This window comes from Ixodes scapularis, unplaced genomic scaffold, assembly GCF_016920785.2.
Source record: "Ixodes scapularis isolate PalLabHiFi unplaced genomic scaffold, ASM1692078v2 PGA_scaffold9__187_contigs__length_104089568, whole genome shotgun sequence".
Classification (NCBI taxonomy): domain Eukaryota; kingdom Metazoa; phylum Arthropoda; class Arachnida; order Ixodida; family Ixodidae; genus Ixodes; species Ixodes scapularis.
In genome coordinates this window covers 2,438,515-2,452,741 of record NW_024609884.1, presented here as the reverse complement: position 1 = coordinate 2,452,741, position 14,227 = coordinate 2,438,515, and the positions used below count along the sequence as shown (strand labels likewise).

The following is a 14,227-nucleotide window of genomic DNA, read 5'->3' as shown; positions in this document are numbered from 1 at the left end:
GGATGGGGACATAGTAGTTTGTATAGGAGAGTGTTTTAATAAATACTGTTGGACTATTTTATTACTCTGGTACGTGTGTCTTCTCTTCCGCTGTATTTGAGAGAGTGAGACAAGGTAGAGGATCATTGGCACCGACGGAGGTATATATCGAAACGACCCACGGTAGTGTGGCTCTAAACGTCATCTATATTGTCGCGGAGATGTGGGATCGCGCTACTAGGTTTGATGTCTCCTTTGAGATCGCCACCGCTGTTGAGATAACCCTTTGGTTCCTCTATTGGTACCTCTGTTGGTAGCTAGCAAATCCCCACAACCTACAAAAATAAGTTGTTTCCAGCTTTTCAACTTTTAAAAACGAAGTTGAGTGACTCGTATGGTTTGCTAGAGCACTGTATGTATTTACCGTATAAGGTGGGAGTATGCATACACCGATGAGCACAGGACGTCAGTTTGCCCCTCTTTTTGATGGCCAGAAGTGCCTCATTAATGCAGTGGAAGATACACTCTCCCATGCCCTTTCCCCCATGTCGAACCAAGTGACGTTGGTGCAAGCTATGTATACCTGATGTTTCACATTGCATATGTCCGAGAGCACATCATTGCGCTCTTGCAGCACACAACCATAGTTGCCGAGAGCGAGAACGTTATTAATGCCCCCATGGTGGTTGGCAGCAAGAACATCCCTCCCGTTCTGTTCAGGGGTGTAGGGTATGTCTTTGTAGGCACAAAACTTAGACGTGTTCCTCAAATTTTGCAAAATATTCTTTTTGTTTTTTTAAGCATTATCTCTGACCAGGACAACCCTTTTGTGCTATGAAGCTCTGACTGCCCCTTCGATAGCTTAGTTACAACCCGGACAACACGATCACTGAAGTAAGATTTTGCTTCAAGTCCGTTCGCTCCTCGGGGCATTTTGTGAACTGACGGTGGTGGCATTTCGTTGGACAGTACCCACACGCAGTGGGCAAGAACACTCTGCTCGTGTCGGCTCTGCAAGCGAGGAACAATGTGCGCGTCGTGTTCTGTGGCTTTCTGGACTTCTTCAGAGACAAGTTCTTCACCTCTCCTGTCCTAAATGCGCATGGTGGAATGCGGTGCAGTCTGTTGCTCCAGTTGAGATTGGGCCGTTTTATTGTCAAGTTTCGTCGCTAAAAAAAAAAAAAAAAGATTTGCTTGTGCTTTTGAAAACAAAAATTTGTTACGAGCTTGCAGGACAGCAGTTGTAGGACCTGCGAATACAATTTTGGTGGAAAACCTTCGGCGACATTAGAGGGTCCGATCCAGACAATGAAACTCTGCTATATTTAACCAGAATAAATAAAGCATGCATCGCAAGAAGCTTTAACTTTGCGTAGACGGGACGCTAGTGGTAATGCAAAGTCGAAAAACATGACGTCCACCTAAGCCTAACGTTTGTCGGATCGAGAAATGGCATCATGGGCGTCCGTGGCAATTATTTCGGCGAAACAAACCCGTCGGCAAGAAAGACAATCCTATTTTCTTTCTCGTTGACACATATATTTTACCGAACTAAATGCCGCAGGCACCCACAGTGCCATTTTTCGGTTTGACAAATATTAGGTCTGGGTAGACGTCAAATCATGGAGAAATTTTGTCTTCATCCGTTGATCCAGGCAACATCACATTCTCAGACTTCTCCATTCTGTGACGGCCGCTAGCATCTCGTTCGCAGGGCTTGTCGGCTTTCTGCGACGCATAGTTAGGGTTTATTTATTTATTGATACTGCAATCCTTGAAAGGGATTGCAGTATCAATAAATCAATATTATTCATTTTCTTCGTAGGATCCTGCAGACTAAAAGTAGCGTGAAACCCCGTAATGTACGTTCCTAGCAAGGAATTGCCTTCCTGAAACAGGTACAAGAGCGCCAGCAACCAGGCACTTGCCAAGGGGGTGCTGAGGGCACAGAACGTTCGCCACCACCCCAAGGGCCAGAAGACTCCTCCAGAGGCATACACCGTCATGGACGACGTCGTACGTCTCGTGAAACGAGTTTTGTTTTTGCCGGCGTTTCTGTCTGGTGCGGATTTACCAACTTGCGGAGTTTAACTTCCAGGTGTGCAGCATCGAGGTGGAGATTCTGAAGGACGGCCAATGGGTGCCCTTCGACGCTGACGACTTGCAGCTGGAGTTTGTTCTCATCGACCCGTTTGTACGCACCAAGCTGGTCAAGAAAGGCGAGTGCACTCTGTCTTTTCGAAGCCGACCACGAGACAAAAAGCTCTTTTGTTGAGGCTTCGTTCGTATGCGTTTCTTCAGGCTAGCTTGTGTCGCATCGCGGCTGAGAAGCTGTTTAGAACATTAAAAGATGCTCTGGAATGTTTTTGTTTCATCATTACACGTCGAGATCGGCTGCAAAAAGGTTTTTTCTTTTGTTTATTTTAATGAATTTGAAATATAGCTTGACAAAGCTTTTTCTTTGTTCTGGTTATTGAAATTTAGGTCTACAGGGATTACTCAAAAATTTTATTAACCGAGGTCTTCCTTAGCTTTTTATTTATTCTTCGAAGTTGGTTGGTCTTTTTAAACTATACAAATGAATGTGCGGCGTCAACCAATGCAGGTCAGAAGTGCGAGTCCCAATTCAAGGTTCTGGACGTTTACGGAGTGTACCAGTTCAAAGTGGACTACAACTAGGGATATCGCGAACCACCTTAGGTTCGATTTCGAAAGGTTTCAATATTTGCGAAGCGAACTGAGGTTCGATTACGAAAAATTTCGATATTTTCGTACCGACCGAGGTTCGAATTCGAAAAATTCACAACTCTCGATCACAGTGGAGTTTCGAATTCGAAAAGTTTGAAGCTTTCACGGGTTCTAAAATTTCAGGTTCGAATATTTCTAATATTTTTTTACGTGAGGTTCGATAAATTCGAAGATTTCAAACTTTCCTAACTTGAAATTGGAGAATATTCGAAAAATTTGAATTTCTTGGGATCTGAAGTTCGAAAAGTTCGAAGATTTCGAAATTCTTTGGAAATAAAATTCGAAAACTTCCAACGCTTCGAATTTGTATAGACATGAAGTTCGAACAATTAGAAGATTTCGAATTTCTGTATAAAGTTCGAAAAATTCGAAGGTTTCGATTCTCTTTAAACGCTAAATTTGGAAAAAAAAAAAAAAAAAAAAAAAAAAAAAAACTTGAAGATTTTGATTTTCTTTCAAGTCCAAGTTTTCAAAGTTCAAAGTCCGGTTTTCAAGTTCCTCCACAGTTTCAGTTTCAAATAATGTTTTCACGACTCACTGGTTTGCACAAAATCAAGTTTAGAAAAGTTAGGGTGTGATATCTAGACTCTGTGAAGTTGGTCAGGCAATTAAATGAGATGACGAGTGTCCCGGATGTGCTGGAATATTTGCCAGTGCAGAGTGACGTGTGACCATAGATCAGTAATTGTGACCGCCAGCCTGGGGGGGGGCTTCAGTTCCCCTTCCCCTTTTCCAGATATTTCGGACTGTTAAAGAAAACAATACGGGGAAAGAGGGCGTGGTCGAGCTTATTTTAATCTGAAATTATTTATGCATATGTATAGCTACTGTCGCTCTTCACTGCATAAAAGATTGCCTAGATGGTCATTGTTAGAAACTCGTCAGAAGGCACTACTCGTCACATGCTTAGTGGTTCGGAAGTTCAAAGCTATGTCTTTTCGACCTAAATACCTGTGCTAATGGTAAAAGAAAACAAAGAAAAAAAACAACATATTAATAAATGCGGGGATAAAAAGCTGGAGAAAAAAAAAAAAACTATCAAGAATTTGCCAGAAGTGTTGCATTCTTGCATATTCAGAAGTTCAGAACTTCGAAACAACTTTCTGCTACCAAAATGTGTACAGGCTAAAAGAAACACGTCCTACGAACGTGAAGCGAAAAAAAAAAAAGTTTTCTTTTAATGACGTGCTGAACTTTAACAATATTAGAAATCTTCTCCCATGAGTTAATTTATTCCTTAATGTAAAAAAACAATACATTATTTTGTATTCTGCAGATGGCAATGATATGTACTGTCTGTGGTGTTAATTTAAATTTGATACATCAAACAACTTAGACAAAAATAAATATCAAGTTTAGGGCATAATTGCATGTAGATACATGTTTGGACATTTCTTCGAAACTCACCTTGAATAGCAATAATCACATCTTAAGACGGCACTTACCTAGGCTATACATAGATCATTCTTAAAAAGTTTAACATCTCTACCATAAATAGCTTCGGCTACAGCGCGCTTCAAATCTGGCACAAACGATAATCGTCAAAAACCCGTCGTCCTTCCTCGCCCCTTCGGGAATTTATTTCTTTAAAACTAAGCATGCCAGAACATTGAAATAAACGACATTGTCTTTCGTAAAGAACGCAGCACCGCGTGTAAAAGTTAGAGAAAAAAAATATTACGAATGTACCTCACTACTTGAATTCAAATGAAACCATCCGCTGGACTTTCGAAGTTCGATGAACGTCGAACTTTTACCCTAAAAGTTTGAAGTTCGTCGACTTTCTGACTTTTCAGTATTCGAAAGTTCGAAACTTTTCGAATTCTCTTCATAAATAAGTTCAAAAGTTTGAAAATTATTGAATTCCTTAGCATAAGAAATTCGAAAGTTCGAACAACTTCGAACTTTTTAGTGCAAGAAATTCGAAAGTTTGAAAATCATAGAATTTTTTGGTCAGTTGCAAGTTCGGAAGTTCGACAAGCATCGAATTTTGCAGCGCGATAAGTTTGAAAGTTTGAAAAGGATCAAATGTTTTAGCGTAATAAGTTCAACGGTTCAAAAAGCGTAGAACTTCTTACCTTAACAAGTTCAAAAATTCGACTTCCGTCGAATTTTCTTTCTAAATCTTTCTAACCTTTTGAACCGCTTGATTCGATCATCGAAACTTCAGTTCGAAAAAAGTTTGCGGTATCCCTAACTACAACCGTGTCGGCTGCACGCATCTCTACACTACCACTCGGGCAGGCTTTTGCTTTTCACCCAAACGTGCGACTACATACAGGCGTGGTATCGTCCTTCAGTTTGGCCCACGTTTCCGCAGGTGTCTGTGCAGCCGCTGCAGCACACGCAGTACGAGCGCTTTATCCCATCGGTGTACCTTACTGCCTGAGCGCCTTCTCCATGATGTTCGGCGTGTTCCTACTCAGCTGCATTTTCCTCCACCATAAGGACGCCCCCAGGACTGAGTCGGACTGAGCAACCGAGTCGCACCCAAGTTCACCATCGTTCATTCCCCTTCAGAGCTGCCTCTGACGTCACCACCAGCTCACACGGGCAAGGCTTTTTTTTGTGTTTTGAGTGGAGAGAGTGATTGTTTGTTTGTTTTTGTGAGAATGTAAGGTGAGGACCAAGATTTTAAGCACTTTTTTTTATTAAGGCGAGATTTTTTTTTTTTTTTTTCCTTTTCGGTTGGGTGACTTTTTCCATAAAAAGTTGCTGCTGGAAGCGCAAGCATCAAACATTCTTGGTTCAACAGATCCGCATCACAATAGTTGTGGAGCTTTTACATACTAAAAGTGAAGGAGCACCGACGGTGGCACTGCAGCCATGTGTTTGAGAGTCCTTCCCAGCACCAGATTCTCTGAACGAGAGCTCAGACGTGGGATTTTCTTCCTTGCTGCAGCGAACAGTCCACCGTAGCGAGGTAGTTGAAATCGCTGTTGCAATCCTTTTCCGTTTTCTGGGAGGCACTCGACAGGCTTTCAAACATTATGGTTAGGTTGGCCAAAATGTCAAAGTAGCTGTCTTCCGAACGTGTCGTCCACGATCCGCTGGAGGTCAGCTGATTTTTGTTGGAGTTTGTCCTTGCGATTGGCATCTCTTTTGGGGCTGCGAATCCTTCGGGCAGCGTTGTCACCGATTCCTTTGTGGGACCTTGAACAGTCCCTTTGATGGGGCGCTTTATGTGTGGCCTGCTTGGCGGCAACGGTTTTTTGCATGTTTCCCGTTTTGGCAGCCGGCTTTCCTAGTGCCGCGGCTTCCTTTAGCGGTAGTGCTGTCGCTGGTGTCGTGGCAACAGGTTTCGGCGGTAGAACCATTGTTGCTTTTAATGTGCCGCTCGCCGGTGTCGTGGCTGGTTTTGCCGGCACCTTGGCCGCCCCTTTGTCGAGTGCCCTCGTGGGCGTCACAGTTTATCTTACTGATGCCGTCGCCTTGCCAGCTCTCTCTGCCAGACCCTTAGCTGGTTTTGCAGGTGCTGTGGCATTGTTTAAAAGTTGGGCAACAACGTCTGCTGCTGGCTTTTTGGCACCCGGATTCTTTGGTTTCTGGGGCTTGCCATTTATTTCTCTCTTGGCCTTGCTCCAAGTCTTGCTTTTGTCTTCTTTGAAAGCTGCTTTTTCTTTGAAATATTCTGGGACCCCTTGTTTGACCTGTTTCATAGGAGAGACCTCTGGCATGATATCAGTACCACCCTGCATTCCACTCCTCGTTGTAGTGTTGCTCTGTTCACTGCGAGACGCCTCACCAAACGGTGGCACCGACGCCGCTGTCGACTCTTTCAGCATCAGTTGCGAAAGCAGCTCTCTGCTCGCTGTTGCAGCTAAAGCTTGGACGATTTCAGTTTCGGCGTCTGTTGGGCAGGTCCTGTCGTCGGTACGGCAATCTTTTTAAATGTCGTCATCTAGAATCGGTGAGCATCAAACGTATATAATAGGTAAGGGCAACAGAAATGCAGCTGTAATGAAAAATAGAGCACTTTGGAATTACAACAGCAACAGGTATGCGGTGAAGTACACGTAGCAGAGCGCGTTGAAAACTACAGAATAAACAGAAAGAATAAAACACATGAAGGACGAACACAGACACACACAGTTCTTTCATTGAAAGTGAAAGAACTGTGTGCGTCTGTGTTCGTCCTTTATGTGTTTTATTCTTTCTGTTTATTCTCTAGGTATGAGGTGGTGAGAGAGATTTGGAAAGGGGTCATGGTGCCTGGCTTGACTTTTGGAAACGCAGTGCTATGCGTGAAATCCGAAGTGCATGCGAGACTAGAAATAAAACAGCGTGGAGTAGGTAGGCTGGCTTTGGGGGCACATTGCAAAACGCCAAACCAGGGAGTACAAGGAGACATGGGATGGGCGTCGTTTGAGAGCAGGGAAGCGGTGAGCAAGATAGAATTTGAGGTTCGGTTGAGGCAAATGGATGGGGAGCAATGGGCACGAAAGGTTTTCAGCTATTTATACATGAGGAGTGTAGACACAAAGTGGAGACAGCGCACTAGAAAATTAAGAGGAAAGTTTTTAGGCTATAGTCGAAATACGGAAGAGCAAGTCTCAGTTAAGAAGAAAGTTAAGGCCACAGAAAGAGATTGGTGGCTAGAGAGAATGCAGACAAAGACGGCTCTGGAAAGCTATAGATTAAACAAAACAGTTATTGCCAAAGAAACCATTTATGACAATTTCTAGGGGAAGCTCATTGCTGTTTGAGGCGAGGACGGGTGTTCTGCGAACTAGAACATACAGAGCGAAGTACCAGGAAATGGATAAAGTGTGCACTGCTTGTGGAGAGGAGGACGAGACGGCTGAGCACTTGATACTCTACTGTAAAGGGCTTCACCCTATGCCTACCGAAGGCAACATAGATTTAATAAAGTCATTGGGTTTTAGAGACAGCGAAGGGAGAGTGGATTTCAGGACAGTAGAGATTACCAAGCAAAGATTAAGTGAATGGTGGCAGAAAGTGAGAGAAAACTAGGCATTTTCTTATTAACTGATGGCAAGGGGTTTTTATAGCCTCACTTTCTTTGCAGTTTGGAATGAATATAGATTTCACATTTAAATATTCTAAGCTTAAATGGTAAAACAAAATGGCTAGGTGGCGTAAGCTACCGCCTGATCCAAAGGGCTCAGCTGGATTCATCCATCCATCCAGCTGTTGATTCATGGTTTGATTTGTACGGGTGTCAACGATATGCTATAGGGCAGGAGCCAGAACCTCGGAAAGTAGCTAGAAAAGAGAGGACTGGTAGCTTAAGGGAGGTCTTAGAGACGGCGAATTCAGTATTCACATGCACCATCCTAGGGATTCGGGAACAAACGAAGGAAATGGTGCAGAGGGTGGCTGAAGCTAACGAAGTAATTAAGTGGATGAGCCGACAACTGAAGTATGCCGTTCTGATTGTTGACAGAGCGGTGTATGCCTCTGGCTCCCACGCTTCTTTAGAGGATGGGATTTATGACGGTGGAATGACGGGTGAGATGGTTGGAGAGAGAGCAGCCAGGCAACAGCTTTTTTGGGGGGACCCAGAGAGGCATCTCAATGCAAGTGGCATAGAAAAACAGGGTGCATAAACATGCAGGGAGGCCGAAACAGGTTGAAGTGGGTAGAGATTGAAGAGCAACTAAAGCAGGAAGATTTAAGGATTTGTTGGCAAGTATTCTTCACATGTTGTTGTGTATGCAAAATGCAGAACCCCAGATGTGTCATAGCATCTGTGCATTCTGCTAAAATAAGCTCCAAGAAGAACTGCTCCAGGGACTGCCCTAATGAGCATGCTGGATTCAACGCGGAACTCTTGTATATTTGCAAGCACATTTGACCTTTTGATGCTGCACGACTTTTGCACATTTAGCGAAGAGCTGACAAAGACTGGAAATACTCTAATTATAGCTTCTAATTCAAGTTAAAGTTTATTAACAATACCTTTTATTTCCTCCTGGGGTGCAGAACTTGTTGCAATGGAAATGATTGGGAGCCACAAGAGTCGAAATTTTTGTATGCAAGAAAAAAGACAGAATGCATTTCCATATTTGACTAGCAAGATATACTAAGGGTCAAAAGCTGCTCGCTGGTTGTTCCAAAAATAATCTCTGTAAATATCAGACTCTAGACATACATATCTTAAAGCTTGTAGCTGGCTTGTAAACAGGGCTGTGTTTGGAGATGTTGTCCGTAGCTTTGTTTCTCCAGGATCAAAAGTGTCAGTTGTAAACAAGCTTTTCCAGCTTCTGATCTTCATGTTCTCGGCTGTGCGTACAGTTACAGCGAGCTCCTGGGAGACGGTTCCTAGCTTCTGCGGGTGACATCCAAGGGAGAGTGCCACAGGGAGACTCTCGAGGAACCTGCGAACATCTATAATCGTGAGTTTGCACTTTGTCTCCTCTAGGGTCCTGAGCTTTGAAATCCGACCTTAGCTCCTTTGAGGCAGATGTTCCTGTATCGGACGTATCGTGTGACCAGTCGTGATGCAAGATTTCTCAATCAATAGCTGTAGTAAAGCAAAAGCAAAGCAGCTGCAGAAAGACATTGCAAAATATAATTACGAACAGTCCTCTTCCAGGGGGTCTAGCGACCGGGAAAACTGGGAATTTTCTGGGAAATTTTACTTACCGAGAGAACTCGGGGAATTGTCAGGAATATTATCATAAAGCGAGCCCAGTCAGAGAAAATGAGCCGGAAACGCCATCGAGTGCCCTCAGCCAAGACTTGGGGACTTAGGGGCAGAAAAATAGGCAATAAATTCTGCTTAGAGCAGAACGCGGGCTCTGCTCACCTGATGTCGAGTGTGCTTCCCGATGCAGATGGAACAGCCCACAAATCCAGTACAAGTCTTGGATTGGATTGAGGGCGCGACACTAGGCTAGTAGATCCAATCTGGGCTACTAGATTTAGTAACAAATGGAAAAGCTGGCGGCTATGCTGCCATTCGGTTATTGACGTGTGTGGTTGAATGTCGTGTTTCCATTGTGTTTCCGGAAGCGGCCTCTTCACTGACTACAGTAAAACCTCGTTATAACAAAATGGGATATAACAAACAAATGGATATAACAAAGCAATCATAATTCCCCTTGCTTGAATAGTTGGAAGAAATGGACATTGGCTATAACAAACTAATGGTTATAACAAAGTAATTACGACCGCTCCTTCAACTTCTTTATAACGAGGTTTTACTGTATATCGGCAGCAAGGAAGGGCTCGTTTAATCCGGACTGGATGAACCCGAATATTTCGGAATATGCAAGTTGGATTAAGCCTGTGCAAAATGATCCTCACATTGCTCAATGCTCACTGCCTTGTGTTGTAATGGTCTTACATATTTAACTGCCTCTACAGTGGCCAGGGAATTTTACCTGAATTTGTCAGGGAAAACCTGGAAAAGTCGGGGAATATCAAAATAATAATTTGCTTGACAACCTGTCTTCAAGGAACTGTGCTTGTGAAATTGTGTGCTTTTTAATATAAATAGAATATGAGTAATGCAAAAAAAAATCGTGAGCCATTCCACTTTGTGGAGGTGGATGACCAGCGAAATTGTTTAGCACGCGACACAGACGTGACAGAATTTTGAACAAAGGAGCCGGAGGAAACTAGACGCACACGACGGGACCGCCACCCGGCGGAAAGTAGACGCGTGTGACGGGATCGCCACCCTGGGAGAGCAGAAGGAAAGGAAACTAGGCACGCGAGCGCTTGGAACGACGACAAAGAGAGGGCGGTGCGAGCGTAGACATGGCCAACGTGGATTGCACAGCAGCAAATCTTTGAGATACCTTTATTCTTTATTATCTACCTGAGAGTCTACTGATCTTGAAAATGGTATCTCTTGATAACTAATCTACTGAAAATGCATATCCAAGTGATGAGACGTATAAGCTTTTGGCATAGAATAAAGCGATTTTGCATCAGATTTGGGACCTGAGTTTTTGTTGACGCAGATGAAGAATCCACGGAACCCTAGCCATAAACAGCTTTGCTGTAAGAGTTATATCTAATACTGAATCCAATAATAAATACAGTTGCTGACCAATTGTTTGGACTTGACAGGGATCATTCAAAAGTCGGAAAATTAGACAGTCCGAGAAACCGATTTTACCCAAAATACTAAACTCTCGCGTATATTCCACTAGGACCACTATTGATTTGCCACAGTTGCTCTTAAAGTGGCATAGAGCAGCCAATTAGTTTTTTTTATTTATTTAGAAGATACTGCAGCTCGCATATGTCGGCCAATACAGGTGTGGTTGCATAGAAACATTACTTTTTTTTAACATGCCATATAATACTCACGAGCACTGTCTCATCATAGAGGCAGTCGCATCAACAAAGCGGACGGAACATGCAGTTACAAACTTATCTCATGGGGAGTTTCATTCATTAATTGCCCTAATGTAAAAAAGAAGACTTGAAAGCATCATGCTTATTGTAAAGTACTTTGCTCAAGTGCCCACTATTAACACTTTTCAAACCTGGGAATTCTGCGAACTGTGTGTTAAGTGCCCGATTTGATTGGACGAGCACCCATGTCTAGATTAATCCAGTTTTCAGTGAAAGCGGGCTAGGCACTCTCCCAGTATTTTGCAGTAAGTTTGTATTGTTTTATTACCCTCGTATGATATAGTTTAGAAAAACCAGTTCTTGAAAATTCAAAACACCTTTCACTCTTAACCCCTTAACTGGGGACTTTTTTGACCAAAAATATCTGTAAAATGGGGAGTTCTTTTTTAAAGTGTTTCTAGCTCTCGAAGGTATAACAATAATCTCAAAACCTAAACTAAATTTATTTATATCAAGTTGAATGTGCATCCCGGCACTTCCTACAATCCGAAATGGATCTTTCACTGTGCTGGCGTCTTGCAAGGTTGCAACAGACCCCGAAGTTGATGGTAATTCCATAAACAATTGTTCCGCTGTGTCATCTTCAATTTTCGTGTCGGATCCGAGGAGCATTCCATCGAACTCGAGAAATCAACATCGCAGTCGCTGTCCTTGCGAGTATTTTGCAGCAGCTCAGCGATTTCTTCGTCGGTCAAGGGACGCGCTGGCGTTTGCTGGACGCCATTTTCCAAACAAACAGTCAAAACATGTCATGTAGGAGTGTTCAATATTTTTTTGTGCTGCCATGTATGCATCGTTTTCAAAACTAAAAATGTTTCCGATACACGAGGATAGATGGCGCATCCTACTCGCACGCTAAATGGAGCGAGCGTTTAAAGACGCGCTTCCCAACAGCAAAGAAAGTGCAGCGCATCTATTGACGCACCCCCCAATCTGCGGTCAAAATTGAAGCGCGTCTAAAGATGCGCTCCCCAGTTAAGGGGTTAACATAAAATTTTATCGAGAAGAGAATATGAATGCTTGGGTCTATTTATCTTTGCCTTGTTTCCAATGGCTGCATGTTAGTTTCTAAAGCTAACCTTATACAGAAGAGTTACATGGTCACCTAGTGCATTAATTTCTCTGATTTGCTCTCGCCTAAATCGTCCTTGTAAAGTTGAACCCATTTTCTTCAGAACTAACACCTACAAATACTCACCCCTACCTATATGCATTTCTAATTGGAGCCGTCTGTCCTCGAGCTTGGTGACAACAAATGTCATCATCTTTTTTGGGGCAGAAGGTTGTTAAGTTGTTTGAATAATGTCTGTTTAATGATTCTATTTCCTTGTTGTTCTGATTCTGTTTCTTTTTTTTTTTTTATTATTAAAAAGTTAAAATGATGTGTACCCTCCAAAAGGAAGAAAAAAATGAAAGCCGTTTACAACTCTCTGTAACACTGAATTAGAGCGCAGCTCTTGAGGAGGAGGAGGGGAGGGTACTGAGGGGAAGGGTATACCCCTCCTCCCTCCTCACCTCATCATCCTTCCTGCTACTCTACCACGGGAGCCCCTGTGACGTCACGTGGCCTCAGAGTGGGTCATGTGACCTTAGTGGTGGGGCGGTCACGTGACCTCACGGTTACGCCGACGGCGACGCCGCTCAAGGCGGAAACGGGTGCCTAAGAGCTACGCTCTAAAATGAGACATTTACAAATCTCTGTAATGCAAAATCAGAGCGCAGCTCTTGAGGAGGAGTGGGGTATACCCTCCTCCTCCGAACTCTCCCATCTTCCCTTCCTCCTCCTCTTCTTCTCCTCCCACAGTTTCCCCACTAAATTTAGCTGGAACATTGACGCCACGTGATCTCAACACCAATTCAGTTTCTCAAATTGAGCAGGGAAAATGACGTCACATGACTTCGTGTCACGTCACCCATGAACAAATTCAGTTTTCGCGGTGATGCCGCGAAACGCGGCAACGGGCGCCTAAGAGCTGCGCTCTAAAAAGTATTGAATGTAAATTGCATAGCAAGTTTTTGCACACTTTTCCATTTGTTAATTTCTACTGTGCTAGTAAAAACTGGTTCACTGCTACAAACTAATCGGTTCATATTTATAATTTCATGATTTTCTCCTTCCTGCAGCTTTAATCACAGCCGGTGCCATCGTCCTGGCTGGGGTCTTAGTATGGCAGATTTCAAGGTGTTGCAGAAGGTAACATTGTTTTTCTTTATTGCTAGAGAGTAGCAGCAAGCCTTGTTGGGACTATCCAACAGTTCGAATATTTATCATAACTTATACAAAGCTCCTTGGCTATGGTTGTTTCATGCAGGAAGCTTTTGAGTGAAAACAGATTAAGAGAGGGTGCAGTCTAGCTTACAAGGTTCTGTTATTTTACTGCTAAAATTGTCAGGCTTATGTGACATCAAGTTGTGAAAAACCTCCAGCTTCAGGGAACGACAATGTGGTTCTACTAGCTTAAATTAGAGGAGTGTTTTTAGCGTTGCAGAAGCACAAAAACGACGTGAAAGAAAAGTGCTCTAAGATACACGTGCCAAGAACCAGCGTTGGTGACGCAATTCACGGGAAATACGGGCACGGAGCTAGCCGTCGCACCGTTCCAACCACAAACCGCCCGATGAACAATCTTTAAATATGTCAATATAATATCTTTGTTGGTTACACGACTCCTAGCTGCTTGTAATCCAACCATCTACAATTGGTGATCCGGCTTCTTGACCTCAAATCACGTCTGGGTCACCAATTGTAAATGGTTGGATTACAAGCAGGAGTCGTGTAACCAACAAAGATATTATATTGACATATTTACAAGAAGATATAATTAAAGGTTGTTCATGGGGCGGTTTGTGGTTGGAACGGTGTGACGGCTAGCCCCGTGCCCATGGCTCACGTGAATCGCATCATCAACGCTGGTTCTTGGCACATGTATCTTGGAGCACTTTTCTCTCACGTCGTTTGTTAAATAAAATGTAAATATGCAAATATAATATCTTTGTTGGTTACACTACTCCTGCTTGTAATCCAACCATCTAGAGTGTTTTGGGTTTTCACTCGACGAATTTCAATCCAACACATGGCAATGCGCTTGGCAACACTAGCAAACAGGAACATCCGCCTCTAAAGCAACTGTCAATTTGTTTTCTACCAACCTGAGTGAAGAGGAAA

General features: G+C 43.2%; 2 pseudogenes; one reads left to right on the top strand and one right to left on the bottom strand.

Moving 5' to 3' along the window:
- The first annotated feature begins 565 nt into the window (after positions 1 to 565).
- LOC115330575 lies at positions 566 to 5,241 on the top strand (annotated as a pseudogene).
- A 358-nt stretch (positions 5,242 to 5,599) lies between these two features.
- On the bottom strand, positions 5,600 to 8,446 carry LOC115330570 (annotated as a pseudogene).
- Between the last annotated feature and the right edge of the window lie 5,781 nt (positions 8,447 to 14,227).